We start from the raw sequence: 22,845 nt of genomic DNA on the forward strand, positions 1-22,845 counted from the left end.
TTGTTTTTTGTTTCTGAGAGGGAGAGAGAGAGATGAAAAGGGGCAGAGAGAGGGGGAGAGAGAGAATCCCAAGCGGGCTCCATGCCCATACCCAGTTCATAGCCCGACTGAGGGCTCAATCCCACAACCCTGAGATCATGACCGGAGCCAAAATCAAGAGTCAAGTGCTTAACTGACTGGCCACCGTGGTGACCCCCCTCTCAAAGTTCTTGTAGCTATACAGCATGTGCACCTACAAACCTAAAAGTCATTTCCATATTTTCCTTTATTATATCTCATTCAACCAATTGCCAATTGGTTGAATAACCATTTGAATACAATGTCAAATGTTTATCGAAATGCCCTTTGCTCATTGTTACATTTGTCTCTACTTTAATGCAAGCCCCAGGTCTTTTTGGATCATGATGACAGCACCCTATCCTGTGTCTTTTTCAGCTTCCAGTCTCAATCCTGTTTGATTACTAGTTTTATCTTACAAAAAAAGCCAGTAGTGTAAAAACCCCAAGTCTTCCTCTCCTGTCAACCTCTTTTTCTTTCCCTCTGTCTCTGTCTCTTTTTATCATCAAATCAATTTTTTTTTCTACTTGGTCCATTCTGCTTACCTTTTAAAAGGACATTTGTGATTATATTAGGTCCATACAGGTTATCCAAGGACACTCTTTCCATCATAAGATCCTCAATCATATCTGCAAAGTACTTTTAATAAGTAAAGTAACACAACTACTGCTTGCAAGGATTAGGATATAGGTATCTTGGAGAGGAAGCATTATTCTGATTTAAAAAGTATATTGCAACACTCCAGTAATCAAAACTGTCTAGTGCTGGCATAAAAATAGACATATAAATCTATTGAACTGGATAGAGAATCTAAAAGATCACAAATATATGGTCAACCGAACCTTATCAAGAGTGTCAAGAATTCACAATGCAGAGAAGATAGTCTCGATAAATAGTGTTTGATGAACTGAATGATCACATGCAAAAAATGCATGGAAATTGAACACTTATTCTGCAGCATCTCTTAAAAAATTACCTTAAAATATATAAAAGACTTAAAACCTTAAACAATGCAACTCTTAGGAGAAATATCTCTTCTAGACACTAGATTCAGGAATGATTTCTTGAATGTAACACCAAAAGTATAGTCAACAAAACCAAAAATAGGCAAATTAAACTATATCAAACTAAAAAGCTTCTGCACAACAAAGGAAACAATCAACAAGACGAAAAGGCAACTTACTGAATGGGACAAAATATTGCAGACCATATACCTGATAAGGAGTTAATATCTCATACAAATTAATAGCAAAAAACCCAACCTGATTAAAAAATGGGCAAAAGATATGAACAGATATTTCACCAAAGAAGGAATACAAATGGCCAACAAGTTTATAAAAGGTGTTCAACATCACTAATCATCAGGGGGATGTAAATCTAAACCAGATGCAGGGATGTGGAGAAAGGAGAATCCTTGTGCACTGTTGAGAAATTAAATTGGTCCAGCAACTATGGAAAATAATATGGAGGTTCCTCAAAATTTTTTAAATAGAATTACTATTTGATCCAGTAATCCCACTCTGTCTACCAAAATTACTCTGAGGATTTTACTTCACACTATAGAATCAGACTCTCTGAATTTATTTTTTTCTTTTTTTTTAATTTTTATTTATTTATGATAGTCACAGAGAGAGAGAGAGAGAGAGAGGCAGAGACACAGGCAGAGGGAGAAGCAGGCTCCATGCCCCGGGAGCCCGACGTGGGATTCGATCCCGGGTCTCCAGGATCGCGCCCTGGGCTGAAGGCAGGCGCTAAACCGCTGCACCACCCAGGGATCCCAGACTCTCTGAATTTAAAAACTCAAATCTACACATTAACCTTCTTATGACTCCTGAAGAGTTTATCCAAAACATTTGAAAACAACGATGACAACTTAGAATATGGAAAGAAAGAGAAAGAAAAGAAAGAAAGAAAGAAAGAAAGAAAGAAAGAAAGAAAGAAAGAAAGAAAGAAAGAAAGAAAGAAAGAGAAAGAAAGAAAGAGAAGAAAGAAGAAAGAAAGAAAGAAGAAAGAAGAAAGAAAGAAAGAAAGAAAGAAAGAAAGAAAGAAAGAAAGAAAGAAAGAAAGAAAGAAAGAAAGAAAAGGAAGGAAGAAAGAAAAGGAAGGAAGAAAGAAAAGGAAGAGAAAAAAGAAAAGGAATTCTGATGGCATTTCGAGATTTAATTTCAGTTTATTTTAATGCATTTCTGGCATCTGGATATTTTTTAGAGATGAGTTTTACAAACAAAAGCTGAAAGTAATGAAAAACATTATATAATTTCTCTTCAAACTAAATTTTCTATCAAGATTTACTCTTTTCCTTTTAATTCAATCCATATTTAATCCATTTAAGATGTCTTTCCATACTACAAAAATATTATTCACTTTCATATATCTATACCTTTGTTCTTCCTAGAAGTTATTCTTTTAACCTGAAAGTTACTTTTATCAATGCCCATTTCAATGCCACTTTACTTCTGAGTATCTCCCAAACTCTCAGGAAAAACAAATAAACAAACAAAAAACACAAAAGACAATTGGCCTATCGTGTTTTCCCCTATATTTTGCCTTTGTCTTTAGTTCTCTAAGAGAGTATCTCTCAGGGTTTCTAATAGTTACTTTAATTTGGGAAATTCTTAATTGTCTAGGATTCTTTTAGCATTACTGACCCACATACAAAATATACCAAAAGCCCTCCCAGCCATTTATACAACCTGTAAATAGTTTGAAAAGCCATTGTCTTTTAAGAATGAGAACTATATTATTTTTCATCTTTGGGTGTCCATGATATAAACTGTGACTTCCCCAGAGTTAGCAATTAAATAGTTGTCAAATTGATAAATATAATTAGAAGGTTGTGACAAAGATGAAGCAAAGTGAAAATTTAATATATTCATTTTTTCAACAAATCCTGAGTACCTACTATGTACCAAGCATGGACAATGACTGCATATATTTTGAGGAAAAGGAAAGAGGCCCTGTCTTTCATAATTTTTAGTATGGTGGAGAAAGCAAACTTGTAATAGCACCGTATATACCCTAATGTGGTGAATTTTAAATATTATTAAATTGTACATAAGAATCTTAATAAAATCTTATGTGGAAGAGGATTAGGATTTTGGAATCTGATTCCTTGCAAAGAAAGAAGACATGACTACCTTTGCAAAGGGTATCAGATGAGACAGAATATGGCCCTTCGTGAGGAACTGCCAGGTTTCTTACTGGGGTCAACGCAAAGATTGCAAAGATAACTATCACAAGATGGTACTTGGGAGGTATTAGTAGGAAACAAATTATTAGTGGGAATGAAAGGATTGCTGTATTCCAGCTTCTGTCGAATGCCCTTCATCTGTCTTTGATCATATATTTCTCACAGTAACCATATGGAACAAAATACTTGGGAAAAAACCAAGTATACTAAAAAGAGACAAAGCAGAATTGCTAGCCTAAGGAGACAATAAGAGGGATATGTGCCGTAAATAGGGTAGTAAATAAGAAAATTACTCAGAATTATTAAACAATTTATCTACATAGTTGAATGACTTGATAATTTTCAAAATATTATACTAATATGGATTAGTCATTTCAGACTGCCACACAAATACCATTGACTGAGTGATTTAAACAACTAAAATTTATGTTGTCATAGTTTTGGAGAATAGAAATCTGAAATCAAGGTGCCAGGACCTTCGGTGACTTCTGACGGTGCTCTTCCTAGCTTACAGACAGCTGCTTCTTACTGTGTTGTTTTTCCTCAGTGTGCATATAAAGAGAGGGAGAGAGAGAAACCTTGTTCTTCCTATTCTTGGAAGGTCACCAATCCTATCATATTAGGACTCTGCCCTTATGAACTCATTTAACTTTACCTCCTTTGAGCCCTGTCTCTAAATATAATCATTTTGAGGTCCAGGCTCTTAACATATGAATTTGGGAGAAACACATTTCAGTCCAAATCATTTGCCTCAGCCCCCCAAAAATCATGTTTTTCTTAAATGCAAAAAAGCTTTAATTTTATCTCATTTTATCTCAACAGCTTTAAAAGTCTTAACTCATTCCAGCATCAACTCGAAGTATGAAGTTCAAAGCTTAAATATGTTATCTAAATATGTAAAACCAACATGGGTAAGACATGAAGTATGATTCATCTTGAGGCAAAATTCCTTTCAGCTGTGAACCTATGGAACCAAACAGATTATACCTTTCCAAAATACAATGTGGGGGACAGGTATAGGATAAACATTTCTATTCCAAAAAGAAGAAATAGGGAAGAAAAAAGGATCATGGCTCCAAAGTGAGTCTAAAACTTAGCAAGGCAAATTCCATGAGATCTCAAGGCTTGTGAACAATCCCCTTTGGTCTGCTGCTCTGTCCTTCATGCTCACTGGGGTGGCTGTGTCACCCCACAGCTCTAGGCAGGGATCAGGCCCCTTGGCTCTGCCTGGCCAGAGTCCAGCCTCTGCAGCTCTGCCTGGCCCAGGCTCTAACATCATGGCTTTGAGCAGCCTTGACCATAAGGCTTGCAGCAAGGCTGTCTGACCTATTGAAACCAAAGTGGTAACTCTGATGATCTCTGAATTGCATTTGGTTATTTGTCCACCTTCTTGAAAAACAGCACACATTCATATATTCACATATTCAAGACAGCTCTATTGTCTTGTTCTATCAAATCCAAGGAGCCTCGCAGCCTTCCTTCATTTCATCCTATGTCTGCCCCTTCAGTTCAAACTGACTATTTCTACTCATCTAAGCCTATAAGATCTTTATCAAGTGATGAGTCCACCACAACTTTGAAATTCTCTTCAGAACATGCTTCCTCATTTTTTTTACAATATGGATAAGCTAAGAATTTTCTACATCTTCAAGTTTGGTTCAATTTATTTAACAATTACTTTTTCAATTTGTGTCTCTGTTCTCACAATTTACTAAGCAGTCAGAAGGAACCAAGCTTCTCTTTCAGTATCCTGCTTAGAAATCTTATCTAAATATCCGATTTAATTTCTCACAAGTTCTACTTTCTACAAGATACAATTCAGCTGAGTTCTTTCTCACTTTATAGCCAAGGTCTGCTTTCCTTCAGTTTCCAGTAATGTTTCTCATTTCTGAGGCCTTACCAGAATGGCCTTTAATGTCCACATATTTCTACCAACATTCTGCTCATGATTATTAACATATTCTCTAAGAAGTTAGAAGGTCTCTCTCCAGCTCTCTTCTTTGTGAATCCTCACCAGAACTGCCTTTAAAGTCCATTTTTCAGGCATACCCCTCAAAACCCTACCCCATCCTAAAGCCACTTCCACATTTTTAGGTATTTGTTATAGCAGCACTTGGCTCTTGGTACCAAAATCTGTAGTAGTCTGCTAGAGCTGCCATAACAAAATATAGACAAAAACAGACAGAAGTAGGCTCTGTCATCAAAATGTCATCAAAATGTATTTTCTCATAGTTCTGGAGACTGAACATCCAAGATCAGGGTTCCAGTAGTATTAGTGTCTGATGAGAGTTCTATTCCTGGCTTACTATGCACTCACTTTGCCTTTCCTCAGACTCTGTGAAGACAGAAAGAGAGGATTTATTTTTCTTCCTATAAGGCTACCAATCCTATTGAATTAGGACTCTGCCCTTGTGACCTCATTTAACTTTACCTCCTAAAAGACTTCCAAATACAATCACATTGGGGTTCAGGTGGACATAATCCAGTACATAGAATAATAAAATAGGTCTCTCATAACACATGAAACTTATTTTATAATGAATGAACCTTGTACCTACCCTAGATTATGTGCTACAAGTTTTACTTATCCCAGTTGATCCTTGTATCTTCTTTATGGTGTTCCCAATTGAGGATCACTTAAATGATCCCATTTAATTCTATGAATCATGCCTCATTATCTTCATCTGGCAGTTTTAGATATTAAGACTGAGAAATATTGAATAATTGTCCCATAGTCACAGAAAGGGTATATAACAAAGCAACATATCAACCCAAATATCTGACACCAAAGTCCATCCCTTAAAAATTTTCATCATACTTGAAAACAGAATGAATGATAGTCACATGTTTCATATGAATATGTTTTATCTTTGACCATTTTCAAATCCATGAATCAAATCTGCAAAGAGTATTAACAATGACAAATCGTATAATCGAAATTGTGTTGAGATGAGTTCCTTTAATTGCCTATGGAAAACCAAAGAATCTAATTTTTCAAATTAGAAGATCCAATGAAGATGAAGGTATTTTTGCACAGTGTCAGGGATAATTCCATGTATATATCCACCAAACACTCTATAAAGTGATTTTTGTACATTATATATAGTTATATGAAAAAAAGGAAAGGTAAAGTTGATTTGCTTCACTGCCAAATACATATTTTATATTATCATCTACACATTCTCATTAATCTTTTCCAATTTAAACAACACTGAATGAAATATTAGCATGGCAAAATGTATTACCACATAAATTACCACCTCATTAATGAAGTATTCAGACAACTACAAGGAGATATTTTATGACATTTCCTATAACTAATTAAGTAGCAGGCATGCGGTCCCCCCAATTGGTTACAGTTAAATAAAAAAAGATAAGGAATCACCAAGTTGAATTTTGGTAACAAATTAAGGTTTCATACCTGGTAATATAGTGCCAACATTTTGTGACTCATCAAGCATGAGATTTAAAGAAGGAAAACTTTTTTTTCAGAGGCTGATGGTGTATGTGTGTATGCATGTGTGCATGCACACATGCATGAATTTATTTTACTTAACTTTAATTTGTGAGACGAAGGAGAGTAATGCTTAAAAATGGTCTGGGTAAAAAAGAATGATGATCTCAGATCTTAAAGTGTGTTAAAATAAAAGCAATGTGTCTGAGAGGCAGGAGATAATTAAGAGGCCACATCAACCACTACAGATTTTGAAACCTTACTGTGAGCCGAAATTTCCACTTTTATAAGTTACTGGGATTTTCATGCCTTCTGTAACTATCTCAGAAAATTTTCTTGAGACATCAGTTAAATAATGAGAACAATTTAAAACATAGAAACCTACAGGGACACCTGGGTGGCTCAGCAGTTAAGCGTCTGCCTTCGGCTCAGGGCCTGATTCTAGGGTCAAGGGATCGAGTCCCACATCTGGCTCCCTGCATGAAGCCTGCTTCTCCCTCTGCCTGTGTCTCTGCCCCCACTCTTTGTGTCTCTCATGAATAAATAAATAAAATCTTTTTTTAAATAAATAAAATTAAAAAAATAAAACATATAAACATATAAACTATAAACATATAGGAATAATATGGTTAAGGTCATGGACCCCATGTTAACCGAGCTAACTGAGGTTAACTGAGCCTTAAGTTTTGGCTCTGCCTCTTCTAGCCGTGTGAACTTATCTTTCTTGCTTAACATATCTATACTTCTGTTTCCTCACCTATGAAATGGTGTCATAGTGAACATGTCTCAGAGGCAACTTAGGGAGATTAAATATTCTAAGTAGATGTGTACAGCACTCACAGTGATGCCTAGAATACTGAGATCATTTAAGGTATCTCCAATAATCATTATTGGTGATCATGGTCCTGTTTTCCCTTGTTTCTAGACCAAATTAAGAAATAAAAATAGAACTTTATTTTCCATAGTATCTTATAAAGTAAAATAAAATCATATATAACTCTAAACCACAATTAATACTGTGTTCTAAAAATTCAATGGAGATGGTTTTCTTTATATTATTTAGTAAAGGTCAGGAGATCTTTTTTATACTAAGATACTCTTTCTGTGAAGAACTAAATTTCTCTGGAGAGGACATAAGGTTATTTCAACTTAAGAAATAACTACTCTACAGAGCCACAACTTACAGATTTATAAGTTTAAACAATAAAAATTAATAAGCTAGTTGAATTACCCATTGGAGAAAACTCTTTCAAAATGTAGGAACGTGTATATCATCTACAATGCACAGTGTTACAGTAAAATACTAAAGTTCCATGTTTGTGCTCAATGCAATACAATCAAGAAACTATTAAAAACTACCAGTCAGTTGATGTAACATTGTTGAGTGAACAAATCATGGATAATTCCCTACAAACTAATAAAAGATTATTCCAGTTTCCATACAAGGAAACATTTCTTAAAAGATGTAGCCTTTTACACAGGAATGATTCATTGCCTGAAATATTTATATTTAATGAAATTTCAAATTTACCTTATAAATTTTCAGTATTAATTTATGTTAGAGAAGATCTTTATAGATATCTTACGTTAGATATTATCTCACTTACCTATTGCTACCTAAAAAATCACCCCAAAATTTAATGATTTAAAGAAACAGCATATGTTTTACCCCCAAGTAAATGCAAGTTGGGAAAAACTCATCATTGCTTTATTCTGCAAAAGCTGGATTGCCTCAAATGCCAGGACTAGAATCAGCAGAGGTCTTGGCTAGACAGTTGATGCTGATTGTCAGTCAAAAGGTAAAAGATGCTAAAATTAAGATATGACTTATAGACAAAATTAATTCAAGGCATTGTTCCCTCCCATTGATTTGGGTGCTTATAAATATGAAACCTAAATGATCAATCTAAAACCTTTTGCCAAGAACTCAGAAGTATTTGAAGCAGTGCTTCATAGACTATTTTAAATAGAAAAAAAAAGATTATTAAGAATCTTAAGACTCAAGAAAAAAAAAGAATCTTAAGACTGTTACATAAGAGCTCAATTGAACTGTGAGGATATGGTCCTACAGTATTTTAAGGATTTAAGTAAGAGGTGGCTCATTTCAAAAAAATCTGTAGAAGCTTTTCTCATCTAATTTTCTACAATTGGAGGTGGGAGGGCTGGATCAGAAAACTATGTCCTAAAGAGAAAACAAGTCCCCTGAATATTTCTGAGTGTAAATATTCATAGGCACAGTGCCTCACGCATCCATTTATATACCATCTATGAGTGTTTGCACTACTACCAAAGAGTTGCATAGTTGTGAAAGAGAACCACATGGCTGCAAAAAGAAACACATTTACTTTTTGACCCTTTATAGAAAATAGTTTGCTAACCCCTAGTATACATTAGTCATTAATTCATAAGAAACCCAAATTTCTTTCAAAGGAATTGGATCAGCTTGGAGCAGGGACAGCATCAAGTGGAGAGAGGTTTTTGGACCTTCATCTCTATGGACAAGACTGAAGAAACTACCAAACTCTAAGCAAGGGGTATGTTTTATGCAAAGGAAAGAGTTAGTCAGAAGATGAATAAAAGGCCCAGAAGGTTGAGCCAAGAACTGTAGGGGAAAAAAATTCCTCAGCATAATTTCCAGTGAAACCATGCTATAATTAAAGCAAGGACAGCACATGCCTGACTAGATTTCAGAATTGCTATGGGATATTGATTGTTTCTTCTTCCCTTTTTACATGGGAGTATCTAGAAGAACTAACATATCTATCCCACCAGTATATGATGAGTGTGTGTGTGTGTGTGTGTGTGTGTGTGTGTGAACTACTTGAGTCTTTAGATCACAGATCTTCCAATTGAGAAGGATGGTACCCAAGAAGCTGTTCTAAATAAACTGTCAAGTACTGTGCCGAGAAGCCTCATCCTCAGCAAGATCCTCAAACCTCTAAGCTAAGTCTACTGATGTCACAGGATAAGAATTTAATGGACTTGGAGAAAGTATTTTGCATGTAGGCAGAATGTGAATTTTTTGTGACCAGAGAGGGAACTACAGCGAGTTCAGTTTTTAAAAGTAACTGTGAAAATATTTGCAATTGCACACGGTCTTCCAGGCCCTGCCACTTTCCTGCAAAGAAGTGAAGTCTATGTCTTCTTCTTTTGAACTTGGTTGGGCCTTTGTAACTTCTTTCATAAATAGAATGTGATGAAAACAATGTTGTGTAATTTTCTGTGCAGAGTCATAAAAGGTATGATAAATAAAAGATGGTATTCCACTATGTCCCCCAATTATGGACCTAAACAGTCCTAAAAATAGTTAACACTAATTTCATGGATGTAAAGCACCAGCTGTCACTGGTCCTTTTTCTGTGGACTTTGGAGACCACTCTGTTCACATTCTCACTAAATCGACTCATGGAAGATCTGCTTCTTCAGGGACTTCCTGAATGGTCTAGCTAAGACTACATGGAAATCCAAGGAGTAGACTTTGACCAGTGGGAGGCAGGAAGGATCCAGCAGATGATTTGCTATCCCCTTTTCTCATGATGGGTTGTTTATTTTGGAAAAAAAAATGTTCTTGTACATCTTCTTTAGAAACCTCAAATGACCAGACTAAGTTTTGAGGTCTTGCAAAGCTATGTGCAGCTCAGCAATATTACTTGTGTTTGTTCTATATCATCTCTTATTTTATTTTTTCGTTTCTCACTATTAGTCTCTGTGTTCACACCACCCCAGGAAAGTGTTAGTATATAAAATTTTAGTTCAAGATCAATTCTGAGGGAAGCCAGACTAAGAAAACATTTTTATCTTTAAAAGGCTAAAATTTAATTGAATGCATGTATGTGTACTACATATATAAAGCAGTAGTTGAATCAGGAAATACTAAATTGAAATCAAACTAATTCAAATCTATGCACTTTTAGAGTTTTTGTGACCCCCTAACTCCCCAGCTTCCCTTTTATGAAATTATGATAATTCCAATTTTTAATCATTTGTCTTAAGGGATGTTTAGGTGAGACAATCTATTGAGGCACATAGAAAATTGATTGCAATATAATAAAATCTTAGCAATTTATATATACATATATAAATTGTGTATATATAAATGTATATATATACATATATAATATATAAATATATATATTTACATATAAAATATATATGTGTGTGTATATATATATATTTTACTGTCACTATACCATTATTACTCTGGAAAGATCCTATTCTACATGGAGTTTTCCTATACAACAATAAAACTTATGAAGTTATTTTTAGAAACCTTTAAAAAGTAATGGCATTATCTTGGTAACATGCACTTTAACTGCTACATTAAATTAATCATGAACTAAATACATTCATATATATGTTAATCTACTTGAAATTACATAATATGCAAATTGAGTTAACTAATTTTTTATACTTTGTCTCTATTATAGTCATAATGTGTTTATTAAACTATATGCATTGGAATTGAAGGTATCATATATTTAGTTACACATTTAGTCAATGCTACTGATTTTGGCTTCACAATCTTATTTTCTTTCTAATAGCTGACCTAATTTTCCTAAATGTAACGTACAGATCTAAAATGACACTATTGTTAATTTACTATTATATTCTTTATTTTGGTACTTTTTTACTATGGCCTTGTTTTTAAAAATCACATTATCAGTTTTTATACTGTTCTCTTACATTTGGTATATCTTATTCATTTTATACACCTTTATCATTCTGCTTAAATCATGCAGCAATGAGTGACCCTATAATATTAATGGCCTATGAAACAAAAGTTTATTTCTTATTCATTGCATTTCCATACTGGGTCCACAGTGTCTCTGCTCCATGTCTGTTTACTCTGAGAATTAGCCTAACAGAGTAGTCACAATTTGGTGAAAGCTGGTCCTGTGACAAAGAGAAAAGAACTTGGAAAAATCACAAGTTGGCACATGTAATTGACCAGAGCAAATTATGTGGCATTTTTAGGAAGGAAATCCAGTATCACCACAGTTCACACGATTGCACCTAATTTTTATGTGTGATTAGAAGGTAGGGCAGAAAAAATTTTCAGTAATACAGTCTCTCACTTCTTCCTTCTGCACACAAAGTACATAAAATCTCCTCTCTTGGGCAGCCTGGGTGGCTCAGTGGTTTAGCGCTGCCTTCAGCCCAGGGTGTGATCCTGGAGACCAGGGATCAAGTCCCACATCAGGGTCCCTGCATGGAGCCTGCTTCTCCCTCTGCCTGTGTCTCTGCCTCTCTCTGTCTCTCTCTGTGTGTCTCTCGTGAATAAACAAAATCTTTTAAAAAATAAAATAAAATCTCTTCTCCAGGGCACAACCCAAAGTGCCATCAAAATTCAGCACAGGTTCAAAATTTAGGATCTCAGGATATATATGTGTTTCCTCCAAGTACAGAGCCTATAAAATTAAAGAGACAGCTAATTACATATTAGGAGGAAGAGTATATGAAAGTGAAATCATTGAATTATCGTTACTTGCTATGCCCATTTTCCCCATCTTTGGTTTCATATGTCTATTGTAAAGGTTTTTTTTTTTTTTCCTTTCTGTATATAAGGATGTGGCCGTGATAAGAGGGAAAGGATGTAGCTGCATCACATCATGATCCAGATATGCTCAATAATACTCAATGGATTATTTTAGGAAAGGTTTATAAATAGAATTTTACCTGAATACAGTCCATTGTACTCCTAGCTCCATCCCATTAGCTCTGAGATTTTAGTTTGCTGCTTTGAATGTCAGAGGTGAAGTCACAGACAAATCATTGAATATTATAAGACCCTTGTTTGCATCATATCTAGAAATTTGAATAACTTTATTTTCACATTACAATAGGCACTTTTTAGTCTCTTCCTTCATATATCACTTCCATTTTTATTTTCCACTAAAGAGTCAATGATACCTTATTCAAAGAATAAACATTCCAGAATCCATCTCCTGTCTCAGATTGGCCTTAGAGTCTCTAGGAGTTATGTGGTATCTGCTACTCTATATTTGTTGAAATTCTAAGTGTCAGGCACAGGAATATGTTAGGATGACATATAAAAAAAATGAGGCAATAGAGTTTTATAGAAAAAGCATGAGATTTAGACCCAGACAGTCTAAGGTTTGTATTCTGATTCTAGTACTTGTGAACTGTGTGCCTGTCTAATGGAAATTTTTTGTCATACTGTTCTGATTTAAGAATAGTTATCATCCTATCTTAGAAAGAAGAATAGTTTATATCCTTGTGGGTTTGAGTAAACAAAAGTAGCAATTCCAATCATCTACAACATATAGGAATTTAGCAGAATAAGATAATGCAATTAAACAAGAAACACTGTACGTGTCAAAGACCCTCGAGCTTTTTGTCTATAATCATACAGGCTTCCCCATAATCTTCCTATTTTTTCAGATGTTTGCAGTTTCTCTCAGTTTAGATATTTTTATCTTCCTAATTTCATAGTTGAAGTTTCTGACGTTATAGCTCTTATATTAAGGAAATCCACCCACCTCAGTCTCCTAATAGGTGATAGCAATGAAGTTTTCTAAATTTCAAGTTGTAGTTCTATGGAAGTTATTACTGCTTCTCAAGATGAGTGTTGGCTCCTTCTTCTATAGGTAGAAACCTAGTTTTGCAGCTACTCCTCTGTTACTAACAAGTGGAGTAGAGGTAGCAGTGCCATCAGCTGGATGGATGTTAGGCCTTAACAGTGATGTAGAGTCTGGAATTTGTGGTGCTGATGTCTTGGCAGCAATAGCTTGAGGAAATTAGCACACATAGCACATAGGCTATGCCTGATGACTAGCCAGGTTCAGGTTCTACTATCTGAAATTATCCAGGATGAACAGCTAATGAAAAGAATAGGACTAAAATAAATAAATAAATAAATAAATAAATAAATAAATAAATAAATAAGTCTTTATAAACAAATGAACAAATGAGCATAGTTGTGAGTTAGAGGACTACATGGTCATGGAAAAAAAAAAGAGATGTCAGTATGAGAATTCACAGCCTATCTTCATTTATAATGTTTAGAGTTTGAAGCAATGTTTTATATTAACTACCTGGTTGCTAAAACAAAGAAGGAAATATGATCAAGTGATAAAATGTGTAATATTTATATTAAGACTAACAGCAAAAACCTTCCATGAAGAATCATTAACCATAAATTTCTCAGTAGATAAAAAATGCTGTTCTTATTCTCTCCCCCCAAATATATATTCTATATAACTCAAATGATTTTGTGCTAGACCCCAAATTCATGTAGTCTAAAACAATGAAAATTACAAGATCCAGGAAATTTTGACACAGTATTTAAAAATTGATTTAAAACACCAAGTTTGTAGAAGTTGGTTTAAAAAGGTCAATTTATTAGATTCTCATCTTTTTCTAAATGAGAAGTCTCATTAAAAACCCTACGGCAAATTGCTCTACAAGGACATTATTACTCAGTGATAATGCATAGTCCTGCATTAATTTATTCTTTCATTCATTCAGCATTAATTGTGAGTGTGAAATACCCAGAGATTTATGCTGGAAATAAAAATATATATAACCATAAATTAGAAATGTATCATTTTTAAAAATGTCCCTTTGGACTCAGGAAACTAGTAGAAAAAAATTACAAGACTTTATCTTATGTGTTAGGATGAAAATATGGAGATAGTTGCAAGGCCTGAGATGCAGTGTTCAGTCTGGGAATGAGGGAAAAATATTTGACAGAAATCAGTATTTTATTGTATTTTGTGTTTAACTTGGGATTTTTACAGTTTAGATTATTCAATTTCATTATTATATTAGCTATGTTATTTTTATTAAGTATTTGTGCTTTCCTCATATTTAATGACTTTTACAAGTTCTTAGGTTTAAAGTTTTCTTTTTAAATATTATTTTCTTTGTTAAAGATTTCACATGCAATAACCAAATATAAAAAAAAAAGAAAACAAATGTCAAAAAAAAAAAAAAGAAAACAAATGTCATCTTATCTATTTCTTTCTCTAACTCATGATCGCTTTTGTTCGGTAAATGTATCTTGAGACAAAGGTGAACAGGACAAGTCTTGCATTAGATGACAAAGGGGAATGAAAGGAGCCACTTGGTATAATCAGGAAAAGTTTTACTATGTTAATAATGTTGAGCCTTAAAGATGAACAAAAATTTGCCAGATGACAAATGTAAAGAGTATGTTACGGGAAAGTAAAGCTGTACAATAACACGAAAAATTATGCTTTCACCATAATCCAGTTTTTCTTATTTATGACGGTGTTTTGAACAAAGCTTTTTATTCAATATCTCGTGATACTCTGGGGAGCAGACATATCCTATTAGCAAAGCTATCACTCTCATCTGTCAGCACTGAAGTAATGTTAACACATTTCTATTTTTTAAAGATTTAATTAAGTTTAATCCATCTCAGAAAAAATGGTTTTTAAAAAATAATATATCCATTTTACTGCTGCAAGGTGGATTGGTGGCTTCCTGTAATGATAACAAAATAAAGCAAATTGAGACTGTTGAATACATGATATAAAAAGAGGTTGTATTTAACTGACCTGTAAGCCAGTGTTGCTTTTACGAGTAGTCTAGATGTCAGCAAAATAACATTCTGGGGTTCTATTATTTTAAATATATCATGAGATTTTTAAAAATCATATATAATGAAAACAAATGAAATCTCATTTAAAATATATATACATACACATATGTATATGTATATACATGACATAAAAAGAAACAAGAGCGCTCTAAAATATATGTTCATCAGCAAAGGGAACTTTAAAAAAAAAAAAAAAACAAAGACCAAGTAAACCCAAGTTATAGAAGTGCTTCTTAGCTATCCTCTTGCTTTCTTGGTCAGAGAATATTTAAAGACCAATTATTAAAAATAGTAAAGAATATTTTCTACATATTTTGTGTAGATTCAGGATCACAAGTATTATTGAATACTTAAGTGACATGTTTTCAAACTTAATGCTGTAATCTTGAATTAATAATAGCTTAGTATTGTTAATGTATCTTTGTATACCACCCTTGTTATAGAAAATAATTTCTATCTCCTTTATTACTCAGAAGCATTATTTTATCATTCAATAATACATCTCTCTTCCAAATGAATTTTATATTGTATAAAACTTTTTTTTTCAATTTTACAGAAGAAGAAAAATGTTTTTGGTCATGTTTATAGATCCATTTTGTCATGAGGTAAACACCTTTAAGTTACTCTCCTGTCTGCTTTGACTTGTGAGTCTGCAAATTCACATATATTTGAAGAAATAACTTACCAAAAGAGTTTTCAGTATATGTTTCCTTAAATTATTACAATGAAGAGATACAGTGTCTTTATCATTTGTTCAATATTCCAACTGATTCAACATACCAGTCCTAGTATTTTTTCCTAACATACTACAACTCTTTCACTTTTGTGTCCTGTTTTTAAGTTAATTCTTATTTTATATATTACCCAATTTATTTTCAGAGCAATAAAGAAAAAATCCATACTACTAAAGCAACCACAACCTATATTTGCTTCTTTTTCTGTGTAGATTTAACTGAATTGCATAAAATGTCTCTAGGGATGCTGTATTTTGTTTGGTTTATAATTTGAATAGTTTGCACTTTCAGAGTTGCATACATTTTTCAGCAGTTGAGGTTGACAGAGGCAGATTCCTTGCCTCTCTTGCCCTGTTTCATATCCGTCTCGATGCCAGTAGGTCTTTTGTGCTGCACTTGCTTTACAATCCACTCAGTTTGTCCTTCTCTTAATAGAATGTACATTTTTATCCTTTCACTATGTTGTAAAGTCTGATGATCCCACATGTAATAGTCATACATTTTACTGTGCAACTGATTGCAGCTCTATGATAAATCAATTACTGTTTACATACTAATGGTCAGTTAGATTTTAGAAATCTCCACCTCTTTTTCTTTTCCCTTGCCATGTTTGAATTCTCCAGCAAGTAATGTGACAGTTTCAATGCCTCACTTCAGATAGATTTTTTTGGTAATTAAGCAACCTTGTAATGTCTGTCTCATTCTCAGAGGCAGGCACATAATAGCATAATAATACTAAACAATCTTTTGTGATTAAATGAATGAATAATTGTTAAGATTTTTGCGTAGAGGAGGAGGGGCAAGATGGCCGAAGAGTAGGGTCCCCAGGTCACCTGTCCCCACCAAATTACCTAGAAAACCTTCAAATTATCCTGAAAATCTATGAATTCGGCCTGAGAATTAAAGAGAGAACACCTGGAATGCTACAGTGAGAAGAGTTCGCGCTTCTATCAAGGTAGCAAGACGGGGAAAAAGAAATAAAGACACAAAAGGCCTCCAAGGGGGAGGGGCCCGCGAGGAGCCGGGCTGAGGCCGGGGCGAGTGTCCCCAGGACAGGAGAGCCCCGTCCCGGAGACGCAGGAGCTGCACCGACCTTCCCGGGGGAAAGGGGCTCGCAGGGAGCTGGAGCAGGACCCAGGAGGGCGGGGATGCCCTCGGGCTCCCGGGGACACTAGCAGACACCTGCGCCCCGGGAGAGCCCCACACCCCGCGGCCGAGCTCCCTAAGGGCTGCAGCGCGCACGGGGGGACCCGGAGCAGCTGGGGGGGGTCGGGGGCGGCTCCGCGGAGGGGGCTGCGGGGCGGGAGAGCTCGGGGGGCTCGGGGGCGGCTCCGCGGAGGGGGCTGCGGGGCAGGAACGCAAACCAAAGTGCAGGCCCCGGAGCACAGGGCGCCGGGACGCAGCGCAGGATCCGGCCTCCCCCGGGACAGGCAGAGGCCGGGAGGGCCCAGCACAGCGAGGACGCTCCTGCCCCGAGCTGAGCAGATCAGCGGCCCCGCCCCGGAGCCTCCAGGCCCTGCAGACCGAGAGCTCCGGAGTTCCTGCGGGGGCTGAATCCAGGGCTCCAGAGCTGGCCCCGCCACTGGGGTTGTTCCTCCTGGGGCCTCACGGGGTAAACAACCCCCACTGAGCCCTGCACCAGCAGGGGCAGAGCAGCTCCCCCAAGTGCTAACACCTGAAAATCAGCACAAGCCCCTCCCCCAGAAGACTACCTAGACGGGCAAGTTCCAGGGGGAGTCAAGGGACTTAAAGTACACAGAATCAGAAGATACTCCCCCGTGGTTTTTTTTGTGTTTTGTTTTGTTTTGCTTTTTGATTTCTGTTTGCTTCCCTTTTTTTTCCTTTCTTTCTTTTTCTTTCTCCTTTTCTTCCCTTTTTTTCTTTTTTTCTTCCTGCTTTCTTTTTTCTTTTTCTCTATTCTTTCCTTATTTCTCTCATCTCTTTTTCTTCCTTTCCCGATACAACTTGTTTTTTGGCCACACTGCACTGAGCAAAATGACTAGAAGGAAAACCTCACCTCAAAAGAAAGAATCAGAAACAGTCCTGTCTCCCACAGAGTTACAAAATCTGTATTACAATCCAATGTCAGAAAGCCAATTCAGAAGCACAGCTTCTGGTGGCTCTAGAAAAAAGCATAAAGGACTCAAGAGACTTCATGACTGCAGAATTTAGATCTAATCAGGCAGAAATTAAAAATCAATTGAATGAGATGCAATCCAAACTAGAAGTCCTAACGACAAGGGTTAACGAGGTGGAAGAACGAGTGAGTGACATCGAAGACAAGTTGATGGCAAAGAGGGAAACTGAGGAAAAAAGAGACAAACAATTAAAAGACCATGAGGATAGATTAAGGGAAATAAACGACAGCCTGAGGAAGAAAAACCTATGTTTAATAGGGGTTCCCGAGGGTGCCAATAGGGCCAGAGGGCCAGAATATGTATTTTAACAAATCATAGCTGAAAACTTTCCTAACCTGGGAAGGGAAACAGGCATTCAGATCCAGGAAATAGATCCCCCCCTAAAATCAATAAAAACCGTTCAACACCTCCACATCTAATTGTTAAGCTTGCAAATTCCAAAGATAAAGAGAAGATCCTTAAAGCAGCAAGAGACAAGAAATCCCTGACTTTTATGGGGAGGAGTATTAGGGTAACAGCAGACCACTCCACAGAGACCTGGCAGGCCAGAAAGGGCTGGCAGGATATATTCAGGGTCCTAAATGAGAAGAACATGCAACCAAGAATACTTTATCCAGCAAGGCTCTCATTCAGAATAGAAGGAGAGATAAAGAGCTTCAAATACAGGCAGGAACTGAAAGAATATGTGACCTCCAAATCAGCTCTGCAAGAAATTTTAAGTGGGACTCTTAAAATTCCCCTTTAAGAAGAAGTTCAGTGGAACAATCCACAAAAACAAGGACTGAATAGATATCATGATGACACTAAACTCATATCTTTCAATAGTAACTCTGAACATGAATGGGCTTAATGACCCCATCAAAAGGCGCAGGGTTTCAGACTGGATAAAAAAGCAGGACCCATCTATTTGCTGTCTACAAGAGACTCATTTTAGACAGAAGGACACCTACAGCCTGAAAATAAAAGGTTGGAGAACCATGTACCATTCAAATGGTCCTCAAAAGAAAGCAGGGGTAGCCATCCTTATATCAGATCAACTAAAATTTACCCCGAAAACTGTAGTGAGAGATGAAGAGGGACACTATATCATACTTAAAGGATCTATCCAACAAGAGGACTTAACAATCCTCAATATATATGCCCTGATGTGGGAGCTGCCAAATATATCAATCAATTAATAACCAAAGTGAAGAAATATTTAGATAATAATATACTTATACTTGGTGACTTCAACCTAGCTCTTTCTATACTCGATAGGTCTTCTAAGCACAACATCTCCAAAGAAACGAGAGCTTTAAATGATACACTGCACCAGATGGATTTCACAGATATCTACAGAACTTTACATCCGAACTCAACTGAATACACATTCTTCTCAAGTGCACATGGAACTTTCTCCAGAATAGACCACATACTGGGTCACAAATTGGGTCTGAACCTATACAAAAAGATTGGAATCGTCCCCTGAATATTCTCAGACCATAATGCCTTGAAATTAGAACTAAATCACAACAAGAAGTTTGGAAGGACCTCAAACACGTGGAGGTTAAGGACCATCCTGCTAAAAGATGAAAGGGTCAACCAGGAAATTAAGGAAGAATTAAAAAGATTCATGGAAACTAATGAGAATGAAGATACAACCATTCAAAATCTTTGGGATGCAGCAAAAGCAGTCCTAAGGGGGAAATACATCGCAATACAAGCATCCATTCAAAAACTGGAAAGAACTCAAATACAAAAGGTAACCTTACACATAAAGGAACTAGAGAAAAAACAGCAAATAGATCCTACACCCAGCAGAAGAAGAGAGTTAATTAAGATTCGAGCAGAACTCAACAAAAGAACTGTGGAACAGATCAACAAAACCAGGAGTTGGTTCTTTGAAAGAATTAATAAGATAGATAAACCATTAGCCAGCCTTATTAAAAAGAAGAGAGAGAAGACTCAAATTAATAAAATCATGAATGAGAAAGGAGAGATCACTACCAACACCAAGGAAATACAAACAATTTAAAAACATATTATGAACAGCTATACGCCAATAAATTAGTCAATCTAGAAGAAATGGACGCATTCCTGGAAAGCCATACACTACCAAAACTGGAACAGGAAGAAATAGAAAACCTGAACAGGCCAATAACCAGGGAGGAAATTGAAGCAGTCATCAAAAACCTCCCAAGACACAAAAGTCCAGGGCCAGATGGCTTCCCAGGGGAATTCTATCAAACGTTTAAAGAAGAAACCATACCTATTCTCCTAAAGCTGTTTGGAAAGATAGAAAGAGATGGAGTACTTCCAAATTCGTTCTATGAGGCCAGCATCACCTTAATTCCAAAACCAGACAAAGACCCCACCAAAAAGGAGAATTACGGACCAATATCCCTGATGAACATGGATGCAAAAATTCTCAACAAGATACTAGCCAATAGGATCCAACAGTACATTAAGAAAATTATTCACCGTGACCAAGTAGGATTTATCCCCGGGACACAAGGCTGGTTCAACACTAGTAAAACAATGTGATTCATCATATCAGCAAGAGAAAACCAAGAACCATATGATCCTCTCATTGGATGCAGAGAAAGCATTTGACAAAATACAGCATCCATTCCTGATCAAAACTCTTCAGAGTGTAGGGATAGAGGGAACTTTCCTTGACATCTTAAAAGCCAGCTACGAAAAGCCCACAGCAAATATTCTCAATGGGGAAGCACTGGGAGCCTTTCCCCTAAGATCAGGAACAAGACAGGGATGTCCACTCTCACCACTGCTGTTCAACATAGTACTGGAAGTCCTAGCAACAGCAATGAGAAACAAAAAGACATTAAAGGCATTCAAATTGGCAAAGAAGAAGTCAAACTCTTCCTCTTCTCCGATGACATGATACTCTACATAGAAAACCCAAAAGCCTCCACCCCAAGATTGCTTTAACTCATACAGCAATTCGGTAGCGTTGCAGGATACAAAATCAATGCCCAGAAATCAATGGCATTTCTATACACTAACAATGAGACTGAAGAAAGAGAAATTAAGGAGTCAATCCCATTTACAATTGCACCCAAAAGCATAAGATACCTAGGGATAAACCTAACCAAAGAGGTAAAAGATCTATACCCTAAAAACTATAGAACACTTCTCAAAGAAATTGAGGAAGACACAAAGAGATGGAAAAATATTCCATGCTCATGGATTGGCAGAATTAATATTGTGAAAATGTCAATGTTACCCAGGGAAATTTACACATTTAATGCAATCCCTATCAAAATACCATGGACTTTCTTCAGAGAGTTAGAACAATTTATTTTAAGATTTGTGTGGAATCCGAAATACCCCGAATAGCCAGGGGAATTTTAAAAAAGAAAACCATATCTAGGGGCATCACAATGCCAGATTTCAGATTGTACTACAAAGCTGTGGTCATCAAGACAGTGTGGTACTGGCACAAAAACAGACACGTAGATCAATGGAACAGAATAGAGAACCCAGAAGTGAACCCTGAACTTTATGGTCAACTAATATTCGATAAAGGAGGAAAGACTATCCACTGGAAGAAAGACAGTCTCTTCAATAAATGGTGCTGGGAAAATTGGACATCCACAAGCAGAAGAATGAAACTAGACCACTCTCTTTCACCATACACAAAGATAAACTCAAAATGGATGAAAGATCTAAATGTGAGACAAGATTCCATCAAAATCCTAGAGGAGAACAGAGGCAACACCCTTTTTGAACTCGGCCACAGTAACTTCTTCAAGATACATCCACGAAGGCAAAAGAAACAAAAGCAAAAATGAACTATTGGGACTTCATCAAGATAAGTAGCTTTTGCACAGCAAAGGATACAGTCAACAAAACTAAAAGACAACCTACAGAATGGGAGAAGATATTTGCAAAAGATGTATCAGATAAAGGGCTAGTTTACAAGATCTATAAAGAATTTATTAAACTCAACAGAAAAGAAACAAACAATCCAATCATGAAATGGGCAAAAGACATGAAGAAAAATCTCACAGAGGAAGACATAGACATGGCCAACACACACATGAGAAAATGCTCTGCATCCCCTGTCCAGGGAAATACAAATCAAAACCACAATGAGATACCACCTCACACCAGTGAGAATGGGGAAAATTAACAAGGCAGGAAACCATAAATGTTGGAGAGGATGCGGAGAAAAGGGAACCCTCTTACACTGTTGGTGGGAATGTGAACCGGTGCAGCCACTCTGGAAAACTGTGTGGAGGTTCCTCAAAGAGTTACAAATAGACCTGCCCTACAACCCAGCAATTGCACTGTTGGGGATTTACCCCAAAGATTCAGATGCAATGAAATGCTGGGACACCTGCACCCCGATGTTTCTAGCAGCAATGTCCACAATAGCCAAACTGTGGAAGGAGCCTCGGTGTCCATCGAAAGATGAATGGATAAAGAAGATGTGGTCTATGTATACAATGGAATATTACTCAGCCATTAGAAACGACAAATACCCACCATTTGCTTCAACGTGGATGGAACTGGAGGGTATTATGCTGAGTGAAGTAAGTCAATCGGAGAAGGACAAACATTATATGTTCTCATTCATTTGGGGAATATAAATAATAGTGAAAGGGAATAGAAGGGAAGGGAGAAGAAATGTGTGGGAAATATCAGAAAGGGAGACAGAACATAAAGACTCCTAACTCTGG

This window comes from Canis lupus, chromosome 22, assembly GCF_011100685.1.
Source record: "Canis lupus familiaris isolate Mischka breed German Shepherd chromosome 22, alternate assembly UU_Cfam_GSD_1.0, whole genome shotgun sequence".
Taxonomy (NCBI): Eukaryota; Metazoa; Chordata; class Mammalia; order Carnivora; family Canidae; genus Canis; species Canis lupus.